Consider the following 12,196-nt stretch of genomic DNA (forward strand, 5'->3'; position numbering starts at 1 on the left):
TCATGTAAAGATGACATGTTAGTTGTCCATTACAATTTTAACAAAAAATGAATATTTATTATTTTTAAAGAAGTTAAAAAAGTTAGTTGCTTATTTGAAATGGTGGTTACCCATTATGATGATTATGAAAATGACTTTTGATTATAGATATCATGGTTTAATTTGAGGAATATGTTATTATCAAGAAAATTCTTCTTGGTTGCAGAACACGACGAAGGGGAGAAGTATTGCTAAATGGGAGCTAGGGATTGGGGCACCAAAAGTCCACTGACAGGCCATCAAGTATGGATTCTAACCATCTTGGTTAAGGATTTAATGACTAGGCAAGCAAGAGTATACCTTAGACAACCATGAGCTACCCAGTCAATTCATAACGCTTATCAAGAAAAAAATTAAGCATTTAAATAATATTAATTGTTACCATTTCTATTTGAGATCTTCGTGTAGTCTCCTCATGATATCTCCATATATTGACATCATGTTATTTTGACATCTATACTTGCACTTACATATATGTGTGTGTGTGTGTGTATGCGTGCGCGTAAATCAATATAATAATATGAAGGAAATATGTGATTAAAATTTATGCACAAATATGTGATTAAAATTTATGCACAAATATGTATATATGTACATACAAATAGAGGTGGCACAAATACCATGTTGCCAGTATATTTTAAAATCATGTGAAAGGAGAACCTTTATAATTATCTTTAATATTTGCTCCTTTTTTTTAAAAAATTCAATCGATGGAGTTACTCTTTTTGAATTGATTTGAAAAGTAATTTCCTTTTGGACCGATAGTTGGCTTTGCATCTGCCACCTCGGCCTTTTCTTGTAACCGAGTGTGCATTTGCAGGTGGTTCATTTATGCACTCACCAAGACTATGCAAGCATTCATTCCTTTCAAGCATCATGTATGCTCTGCGTTTTTTCTTATATCTCACGGCAATAAGGCTGAGGTCTGTGGTAACAACCAAATCATTGAGAGAAGCTCCGCAGTTGTACAAGAGCCTAGCAAATAGTTCCGGACCTGTCATATTCTTTGCCATCATTTACAGTGTTAGCAATCCACTTGCCAGGTGAGACGGTGTTCTCAAGTTCGCAATGGGCAGCGCAACTCATATGGCAGGTTATGCATTTATTGTTCATTGTTCTATTGCAATGCATAATAATTGCAGGCTGCTATGTTAATCATAAGATGTCTTCGTGATCATTGCAAGTGATCCGCATTTATATTTCCATTGACAGATTTTGTGTATGATGTGTTATATATGCAAGCACCAAAATATTTATTATGCATATTAATCATCCTAATTTATACAGAGGTGTTAGCAATATGCCTCTGAGATAAGATCAACATGTGGTGTCATGAAATAACATTGAATTACTCCAATTTATTCCAGAATTGAATATCATCTTGGGATCTCCTAGGAAGCACCCATAAGACTAGAATGGTCAAGTCAAAGAGGATGGGAGGAGAGAATATCCCTGCATGAACAAAAGAGAACCAGAAATGAAAGTTATCTAAATATAAAACTGTGTAAAGAAAACTGAGTCAGCTCATTGCTGTCCAATATATAACTCTTCGATCGGGCATTATTAGTAGCCCACTAAAATCCTTGGCCAAAGTAAGTTAGTGGCATGCTTGTCACAGCGATCACTAGATGTCAAAGTGCTAGTTGACAGAGGGGAGGTTGATGGAGGATACCCACAGCCTTGTCTGCTGCTTAGCCAACACTCTAACACCGGAATGCTCGGGTGGTAGTGGTGCCCCAAGCCTAACCCCGAGGTAGGGAGGGTCTTTCTTGAAAGAGATTGTATGAGGATAAGTAAAGATCCATGGTTGGGAGGTTAAGCCCATGGCAATGCTTCTCCTCTCCACTAGATGTCAAGGCTTGCTCAACTTAGTATCAGACATCTGTTACATATATAGTACTTGAATCTTTTGTACTTTTTCTTTATCGTTATGTTATTTTTAAAGTTTATAATAGATGTGAAAGATAATAGGAATGGAAGTTATATTTGTATTTCATGTAAATTAGATTTAGTTATAACTGTATTTCTTGTGAACTAGCTTTCTTCGTTATTAGTTTCCTTGATGAATTGTCATATCTGAATAAGTTTGTTACATTTCTTTTTCATGTGAAGCAATTGTTATGACTGTCACTTGTCATCCTGTCATGAATATGGTCTTACTTTAAAATATAAATTCTTAAATGGCTACGGGAAATTAGTATGTTATAGAGATGAAGCATTACCATAAAATGCTAGGGTAAACACATGGGCATAGAAAGGTATAAAAATTTACAGTATGTCACAAAAGAGAAGAAAAACAATTAAGATCTAAACCATATTTACGATGACTAAAATTTACCAACTTTGAACTGGAAATTAGATAGCATATAATTATCATGGGGATAAAAATCTTCAATTTGCAAGGAAAAAACAATTAACTATAAGAATGAAATGCAATTCAAATATGCAAGCCATGGGCAAAAAATCATTTAAAGCATTTAGCAATGCATTCTTGTATGTTGCCAATGGATCCATCCATCCTAGCACAGCTATGAATAATAAGTTAATGTTGCTTGAACGGTCAATGATAAAATTGAAACTTCCTACCATTTGTGGCCCAATTAACTATAAGAATGAAATGCAATTCAAATATGCAAGCCATGGGCAAAAAATAATTTAAAGCATTTAGCAATGCATTCTTGTATGTTGCCAATGGATCCATCCATCCTAGTACAACTATGAATAATAACTTAATGTTGCTTGAACAGCCAATGATAAAATTGTAACTTCCTACCATTTGTGGCTCACCACTAATGTAAATTTAACAGGAACAAATAGCTAAAAACAGATACACAGAAAAAAAGCCTCAGATGACAAACGACATTGAACCCATCTCCCCAAGTACCAAACATATAGCACTATGTGCATCTACTAATATGTAAGACTATATTCAGAAGCTTGTAATGTACCCCAAGCCCAAAAGATTTGATTGAGCATCACATGTTGTTCAGATCAAGTTGTGTCCAAAAAACATGATTATATACTTTCCAAAACCTGGTATACCATCTGTTCCATTAATCATAGGAAAGACATAATAACCCATACACAAGGAGAAAAATGTATATTTCCTTATACAAATTGATGATGGAGAAGATCTGGAAGGCACACTATTTTTGAACATGATGCAACCATCAATGTAACTACAAACAAGGTAAGGTAAGAAAAAATAGAAAAATGGTAAATGTCGTTGTGCAAAGAGGCTTTGTAAACAATCTGTAAAAACTATCTTGGATCAGTGCATATAATTCACAAGCTCATGCATTAAATTTAAGGGCTATATTCATTCTCAACTTCAAAAGGGTGCTTTTAGATCTGATAAACTTGGGATGATGAATATTATATGAAAATCAACTTGGCCAGCTTGTTACAAGAGTATTAAATCCAAGTTCTCATTCAAAGGAGTTTACAGCCACAATGATGAACAATGTCCTACACTAAAATTTACAAGAGGAACAAAAAGCACTCTTCGGTGTCTAAGTCTATAGTGTATAGTGTATACAAATGTATACAATAAAATTGCAAATCTCCCCAAATAGAGATAATGAAAAACAACAATATATCAAAAAATACTGACATTTTATTTGCATATAAGAAATTCTTCAAGAAACTCAGGTTTGCATTCAAATTATTGAACTGATTTTTCTGTTAATACAAAAAATATTTTGAGTATTTCAGAGTATAGAAAAAGTGTAAAAATTTACTTTAAACCTGCCCCAGAAACTTCAGAAATGATACTCATTGACTTACTTTTATTTTTCTGAGAGGAAGGTAATTGACAATATGTAGATTTAGACACAGATGCCTCATAAATGTTTTCAAGTTCAAGCCCTAGTTGTCCTTGCCAAAACAACCCAAAACAATTAGAACTGTGTATGTTCTACTTGTTTCCTCTTGTCCGTGTTGTTGTTATTTAATATTTTCAATGAAGCTCACTAACATGAAAAAACCTTGCTAAAGAAAACCCAAATCTAAATCTGATTCTTGAATTTCACTTTCTGAAAATGGCGTCCAAAACTTATTAAATTGCAGATCTGAAAATAATGTGCCAGGCTAAGTAACCGGTTTGGAATCCGGTTCGAGATTTGGGTTCAAAATTTGGTCCAATTTTTTGTTGGGAAGATTCAAATTCGTTTTAGGCTCATCCAAAAAAAAAAGTAAATGTGTGTGTGTGTGTGCATGTGTCTGTCTGCCTGACTGACTGACTTCAGGCCAAATTCGACCACCTACAGGAGACTTTGCAGGCAATTTGATCAGGACCAGACTTTAGTCAAAACTGAACGAGAAATTTCTGCCCCCAAGAACGAGTCTGGTAACTTCAGTGCTAGGGCATCACAAATCAAAGTTCCACTTAAACACTCCTTCTAGACCTCAAGGAACCCATGTCTCTCCAAAACCAGGGATACTCAAAGTTTTCAGACCTTCAGCCAAGGATTGCAGCAGCAATAGATAAAAGACATAACATAATGAGCTTTAAAAGAACCCTAAAGTGTTATATAATAACTCTCAAATGGGTGATTTAACCTCAGCACTTGATCCACTACCTATCGAATCCAATGCTCCACACTAAAACCCTAAAAATGAGCCGATTGGCATCTTAAAATCCCATGCCAGCTTTGTTAGCATGAATGTTCATGGTATACCTTTCAGGGAGTATCCTAAGCATTGCTAGAACACTTGGAGAGAGTGTTTATGATTGACATTTTGCATTCATGACTATGTTTGTCATTGATGTAAACATAGCATTGTTTCTATGAAGACTAGCAGAGTAACAGGCAAAGAATGAGGTTGTACAGACTGAGTATTGAAGATCAAGTCAAGCGCAGTTAAGGACGTGTTCTACACGGTGTCCTGATGAAGTGGTTAAGTGCCCATAAAGAGAGTCTAAGACATGCAGAAGATATGTTTAATTTACAAAGAACAGTATACAAACAGAGTACCTGAGAAACAGTTTCTAATGTTTGGATTGTATCTCCTAACAGAGATAGAACCGTGATACACGCAATTAGACAGTAATAGTAGACAGCCTGATGATGACATTGGCAAGTGTGCAAGGTTTAAAGTCGCACGTGTGAGAAGTTGTAAATACTGTGCATCGATAGTATTGTGTAATTAATTGATTATCTTAAAGAGGTCCTATTATAATTAATCGGGAAAGCCTCGAGGCCGACTCGAGGAATTATTTTGAGGATATGGTATAAAGGAAGGTATTTTCCTTCTTTGTAAGAATGCATTTTTTATTGAGATCAAGTGAATAAGAGCAGAGTATTTGGTAAATGCGAGTAGGCGATCCAAGGGATTATTGATGTGAAATTGGTTATCTGGTATCAAGATCAGAAGAGGATAAGTCCGGTTAGAGGACAAGGAACGAGCCATACATTTCTATTATTCTACAAGGAATAATAAGGAAATCAGTTGGACAGTGAGTTCAGTGATCTTACCCTGAAGTTGTTTGGACGGTGAATCCATCTGCCTTCTACAACTCCTAACAGGGTTGACAAATCTCTTAAGAGGGATTCAAAGTCTCCTAATGCACTGAATGTATTTTATTAACTCCTAACAAGGTCCATCCTCTAACAAGGAACTTTTATATTAGTACATCATTTGTGGGCACCATCCCCACCGGGGTTTTCCCTTTGATCAAGGGTTTCTCTACTTAACATTTATGGTGTTATTATGTATGAGTATCTTCTTACGGTTGTTGATTATATTACTCACATGGTTAAGGATTAATAAGATAGATAAATGTTCTAATAGTTGGATAACTGATTCGCCCCCCCCCGTCTCAGTTATCTTGGGACTTTACTTTCTAACAATTGGTATCAAAGCCTTAGGTCCTTCAAGAGAAAGCTTAACAATTTTGGGAGATCAATGGTGGGTCACTTAAGAAAAGAAAGTTCGAAGTCTGATGAAGTTAATCTTGATATTCAGAAGATGGAGTTCCTTGGTGAGATATCAAAATGTGTACACAACAAAGCATCGAGTTTCCAGATCCATAATCTTTTTGTTGCATACAAAAGAATAGAAGCACCAATGAAGACAGATCTAGATTGAAAGAAGACAAAAAGATCAAAGAAGGAATAATCTGCTTATGAAAAGAGAACCAGAAGGTTCAAAAATTTTGTTTGTTGGAGATGTAAAGAAGTTGGTCATTTTTCATCCAAATGTCCTAAGAGAGTAAGGAAAACTAGAAAAGATTTGCTTTCTAATGATGATGATGATGAATTTAAAGCAAGTATGGATAGATTCTTGAATGATAGTGATGATAAAGATGATGAGCTTGAATTGGTTGAGAAAGAGAAGTATTAGAAGAAACAGCTTTAGTAACTATTATTGATGATTGTAATGAAGAGGCTAATCCGAAGACTAATGGAGCCCCCAGCCCCCTACAATTCGGCTGGGGGTAGGGGAGCCCATTTAGAATAGTAGGGGGCTAGAGTAACCCTTTATTTAAAATAGTAGGCCCTATCCCTACCCTACCCCACTGCACCCCACCCCACCCACTCCACTATTTAAGGGTAAGGGAAAGGGAAGCTTTCTTTGAGACTAACAATGACTTGCAGAATGACGTTCAAATTGTTGAACAAAGAAAAGAGCAAAGATCAGAACCCAGAGAAGAGATAAGAGTTGAGGTAGCAACTCCTACACCAAACAAAGATTTGGCAAAGAATCACCTTGCTGAACAAATTATTGGAAGCAAAGATAAAGGAGTAATGACAAGGAACAGAGTACATGAGGAATAATGCTTGATTTCTCAAGTTGAACCAAAGAGCGCAGATAAGGCATGCAAGGATGATAATCGGATTGAAGCTATGAAAGAAGAACTAGAGAAAATTGTGAAGAATGAGACATGGGAATTGGTTCCTAGGCCCAAAGACAACATTGTTATAGGGACTAAATGGGTATTCAAAAATAAGATGAATGAACAAGGTGAAGTTGTAAGGAATAAAACTAAATTGGTATGCAAAGGATATTCATAGGAAGAAGGTATAGACTATGAAGAGACATTTGCCCCTATTGCCAGAATGGAAGCAGTAAGAATGTTCTTGGCTTATGCAACAAATAAGAAGCTTAAAGTGTATCAGATGGATGTAAAGTCAGCATTTCTGAATGGAGAACTTGAAGAAGTCTACATTGAGCAGCCTGAAGGATTTCCTTTGATAGAAGAAAAGTACATAGAATGCAAATTGAAGAAATCATTGTCTGGTCTAAAGCAAGCATCTAGAACCTGGTATGCAAGATTGGTCAATTATTTGGCAAAACTTGGATTTGCTAAAGGTACGGCAGATAGTAACTTATATTTGAAAGAAATTGAGAATGGATTATTGATCATTGTAATATTTGTTGATGACAATCTTTGGAGGTAATGATGAAGTAAGTGATAAGTTTGTTGATGAAATGAAGAATGAATTTGAGATGAGTATGATTGGTGAGATGAAGTTTTTCTTGGATTTACAGATTGTGCAAAACAGAGATGGTATTTTCATATAACAAGCTAAGTACTTCAAAGACTTGTTGAAGAGATTTGGCTTGGAAAGTTGAAGCCTGTTGGTACACCTACAATAACCGGTCACAAGTTATCTAGCAAAGATGAGCCACCTACAGTTGAGCAAAAGAAGTATAGATCTATGATTGGAGATTTGCAATATCTTACTCACACTAGACCAGATATAGCAAATGCAGTTGGGATAGTAGCAAGATTTCAAGCTGATCCTACGGAATCTCATTATGCAGCAGTAAAGAGGATACTGAAATATCTAAAGGTTACACCTAATTTTGGACTATGGTATGATAGATCAAGTGATTTCACTTTATGTGCATATACTGATGCAGATTGGGCAGGTAGTACGGATGACAGAAAGAGCACTAGTGGTTGAGCATTTTTCCTTGGAGGAAGATTGGTTTCTTTGCTAAACAAGAAATGGGATTGTAGTTCACAGAGTATAGTTGAAGTAGACTATGTAGCAGCAGCAAATAATTGTAATCAGATCATGTGGATTAAGCAAATGCTAGAGGACATTGCGATCCTATGAATGGGGAGAGAGAAGTACCATGAATGGGGGAGAAGATTCTCTAAGCACAGTGGGGGAGAAGTATACATGAAAGACATCTCCTATGTATGAATGGGGGAGAGATTGCATAGAAGAAATTTCCTATGGGGGAGAAGTGTTGTTGATGTCAATGGGGAGAAACCTTGAATGAAAGAAGTTGTGAACAATTGATTTCCATCCATGGAAGAATGAGAGTTGTTCTTGAGAATCAGAGTGTGAACAACTGATGTTGATCCCAAGAAAGAGATGCAGACAAAATAGTGTTCCGGAGGATTTCAGATTTGATAGATGAAGAGGACTTGAAAATAAGAGAACAGCAACAGTAGCAGAAGAGTTTGGTTTGGTATTCTTGAAACTTAGAAGTTTTTCATCTATGTTGCCATCAATGCCAAAGGGGGAGATTGTTAGCATGAATGTTGATGGTCTTCCTTTGGAGGAATATCCTAAGCATAGCTAGAACACTTGGAGAGAGTGTTTATGATTGACATGTTGCATTCATGACTATATTTGTCATTGATGTCAACATAGCATTGTTTATGTAAAGACTAGCAAAGTAACAGACAGAGAACGAGGTCGTACGAACTGAGTATTGAAAAAAAAAGGTCAAGCGCAATTAAGGACGTGTTCTACACCGTGTCCTAATGAAGTGGTTAAGTGGGCATACTAAAAGTCGAAGACATGCAGAAGATATGTTTAATTTACAGAGAACATTATATAGACAGAGTACCTGAGAAGCAGTTTCTAATGTTTGGGTTGTATCTCCTAACAGAGATAGAGTCGTGATACGCGCAGTTAGGCAATGATAGTAGACAGCCTGATGATGACGTTAGCAAGTGCGCTAGGTCTGAGGTCGCACGTGTGAGAAGTTGTAAAGACTATGAGCCGACAATGTTGTGTAATTAATTGATTATCTTAAAGAGCTCCTATTATAATTAATTGGGAAAGCCTCAAGGCTGACTCAAGGAATTATTTTGAGGATATGGTATAAAGGAAGGTATTTTCCTTGTTTGTAAGAATGCATTTTTTATTGAGATGAAGTGAATAAGAGCAGAGTATTTGATAAACGTGAGTAAGCGATCAAAAGGATTATTGGATGCGACGTTAGTGATCTGGTATCAAGATCAAAAGAGGATAACTCCGGTCAAAGAATAGGGAAAGAGCTATACATTTATATTATTCTACAAGGAATAAGAAGGAGATCAGTTGACCAGTGAGTTCAGTGATCTTACCCCTGAAGTTGTTTGGACAGTGGGTCCAGCTACCTTCTACAACTCCTTACAGGGATTCAAAGTCTACTAACAATGATTGATATGTACTGAATGTATTTTATTGACTCCTAACAGGGTCCATCCTCTAACAAGGAACTTTTATACCAGTACATCATTTGTGGGTACCATTGTAATGTTCCGTTCCCGAATACGATTCATAAACAATCTTTTCTCCAAACAATTTAGCAATCAGATGGAATACGTACAGTGATCTAGAGGCTAGTACAACTAAGTTGAGATGGCGTACGGATGTCACTCTGCCAACGTGCGGACAATGGGGAGGTCGTACGGTATGGTGTGGGGCAGAAGATGTGTCGTACGGTGACACAAGTGTCCTACGGTATACTTATGTTGGTCATACGGTAGACTATGGGTGTCGTACGGAAGGCTATGTATGTAGTACAATGAAGAACGAATGCAGTACGATGAGCAAGGGAGCCAGTACGGGGACTAGGAGGTCGTACGGTGGTAGAATTGTAGTATGGCGTTACAATGAAGGTTGTTAGTTGCAAATGAAGTATGCACACTAAACTATTAAGCCCAAGTTTTATCATACGAAAACCAAACAAGAAGAAGATTTGAACATGAATATCTTCAATAATTATATGCCGAAAGATGATGCTCCAATTTTCCAAATCCGAGCGAAGTATTGCAGGCAACAGAGTAGGGTGAGGGTTGAATCCCACTGAAAACACACAAACCAAATAGGGAAAATCTTTCACTTCCAAAATGGCAAACAACAGAGAATCCCAACGGGAATTCGCAATACAAAGAAATAATCCAAATTACATACCTAATGACTACCTACAAGTCGTGCTTAAATACCTGTCGGGGAAAACTTTCCAAGGGTGTACAAAAATAGTCGACGATGACACAAACTATGGAAACAAAACAAAAGATGTGTTGTATGGTGACACAAGTAAGGGTCGTAGGGTATACTTATGTTGGTAGTACGGTAGACTATGAGCGCCATATGAAAGGCTATGTATGCAGTACAGTGAACAACGAATGCAGTACGGTGAGCAAGGGAGCTAGTACGAGGGACTAGGAGGTCGTACGGTGGTAGAATTGTAGTATGGTGTTACAATGAAGGTTGTCAGTCGCGAATGAAGTATCCACACTATACTATTAAGCCTGAGTTTTATCATACGAAAAGAAAACAAGAAGAAGATTTGAACATGAATATCTTCAATTAATATATGCCAAAAGATGATGCTCCGATTTGCCAAATCCGAGCGAAGTATTACGAGCGACAGAGTAGGGTGAGGGTTGAATCCCACCGAAACCAAACAAACCAAATAGGGAAGATCTTTCACTTCCGAAATGGCAAACAACAGAGAATCCCAACGAGAATTCGCAGTACAAAGAAATAATCCAAATTGCATACCTAATGACTACCTACAAGCCCTGCTTAAATACCCGTCAAGCAAAACTTTCCAAGGGTGTATAAAGATAGCCGACGACGACACAAACTACAGAAACAAAACAAAAATGGATCCGAGATATATTAAATCAATCGGCCCATTAACAATAGTTTGATTAATGATTTATGTTATAACGAGAATATTACAACCATCCCCATCGGGGTTTTCCCTCTAATCAAGGGTTTCCCTTGTTAACATATCTGGTGTTATTGTGTATGAGTATCTTCTTATGGTTGTTGATTATATTACTCACATGGTTAAGGACTAATAAGGTTGATGACTGTTCTAATAGTTGAATGACTGATTCACCCCCCCACCCCCTCTCAATTATCTTGGTGGACTTTACTTTCTAATTGATTATATTACTCACATGGTTAAGGACTAATAAGATTGATAAATGTTCTAATAGTTCAGTAACTGATTCACACACCCCCCCCCCTCTCAGTTATCTTGGTGGACTTTACTTTCTAACAAGCTTGGCCTTATTGGCACATGACTATTAAAATCTTTCAAGTACATGTAAAGGAGACAACTTAAGTCTTTGGGCTTTGAGTCACTTTAGTTGTATTACAAGATATACCCACAACTTAGGAATGGAATAGAATACAAGCCAAAATCCACGATTACCCAACAGTGTTCTATGTCCTCTTCTTCTTGGGAAATCAAAGTAAAGGACAGCTAATGCACTTTAAGCATCATGGTTTGAGTTGGGGACATCAAAATCCTCCCCACCTAAAGAATGCTTGTCCTCAAGCATTTTTTGACTAAGATGCTTAAGAGTATCCTCTCATTTCCATGTGGCATCCTCCAAAAGGAAGTTTTTCCCCTTTATGAGATATTCAGAAATTACTTTATTCATCAATCTTTTCTCTTTAACTTGCAAAACTATTTCCAGAATGAGTATCAAGTTACCTTCATCCAAAACGGCCAACTCCACAAAAGCAATCACTTGCTGTCCAAGAGCTTTTTTGAGGTATGACACACAGAATACATTGTGAATTTTGCTTGTAGATGGCAGCTCCAACTCGCATGCCCATAAAACTTTGGTTTAAGCTTTTTTCACTACATTTAATTTCAATAAGGATAATCTACAAGGTTGATGATGGAAAAATACTGTGTTCCCCACCTCAAAAGGTCTGTCAACTCGATGACAATCAACATATTTCTTTTGATGTTCCTGTGCAATCTGAATATTATCCTTAAGAACCTTAAGGATGTATTGATTCTCTTTGGCCCACTTAAGAGCTTTTAGAGCTCGAGAATTGGAAAAAAAAAAAATCCACAGATGCAAAAGCTTCATAGCCATATGCAGCAAAATTCTGCCAAATGCAATCACTTTGCCCAAGCCTTTTGCTGCCCCAAAACACAGTTCTCAAGT

General features: G+C 36.8%; 1 protein-coding gene across 6 annotated transcripts in view; it reads right to left on the reverse strand.

The window, feature by feature from the left end:
- The window catches only part of LOC149534251 (uncharacterized), a 286,537-nt gene that overhangs the window by 249,463 nt on the left and 24,878 nt on the right, over nucleotides 1-12,196 (reverse strand). The gene's annotated exons all lie outside the window — the stretch shown is intronic.

The sequence above is a fragment of the Cupressus sempervirens genome, chromosome 10 (genome assembly GCF_028749045.1).
Source record: "Cupressus sempervirens isolate cs-2001-9-10 chromosome 10, ASM2874904v1, whole genome shotgun sequence".
Classification (NCBI taxonomy): Eukaryota; Viridiplantae; Streptophyta; class Pinopsida; order Cupressales; family Cupressaceae; genus Cupressus; species Cupressus sempervirens.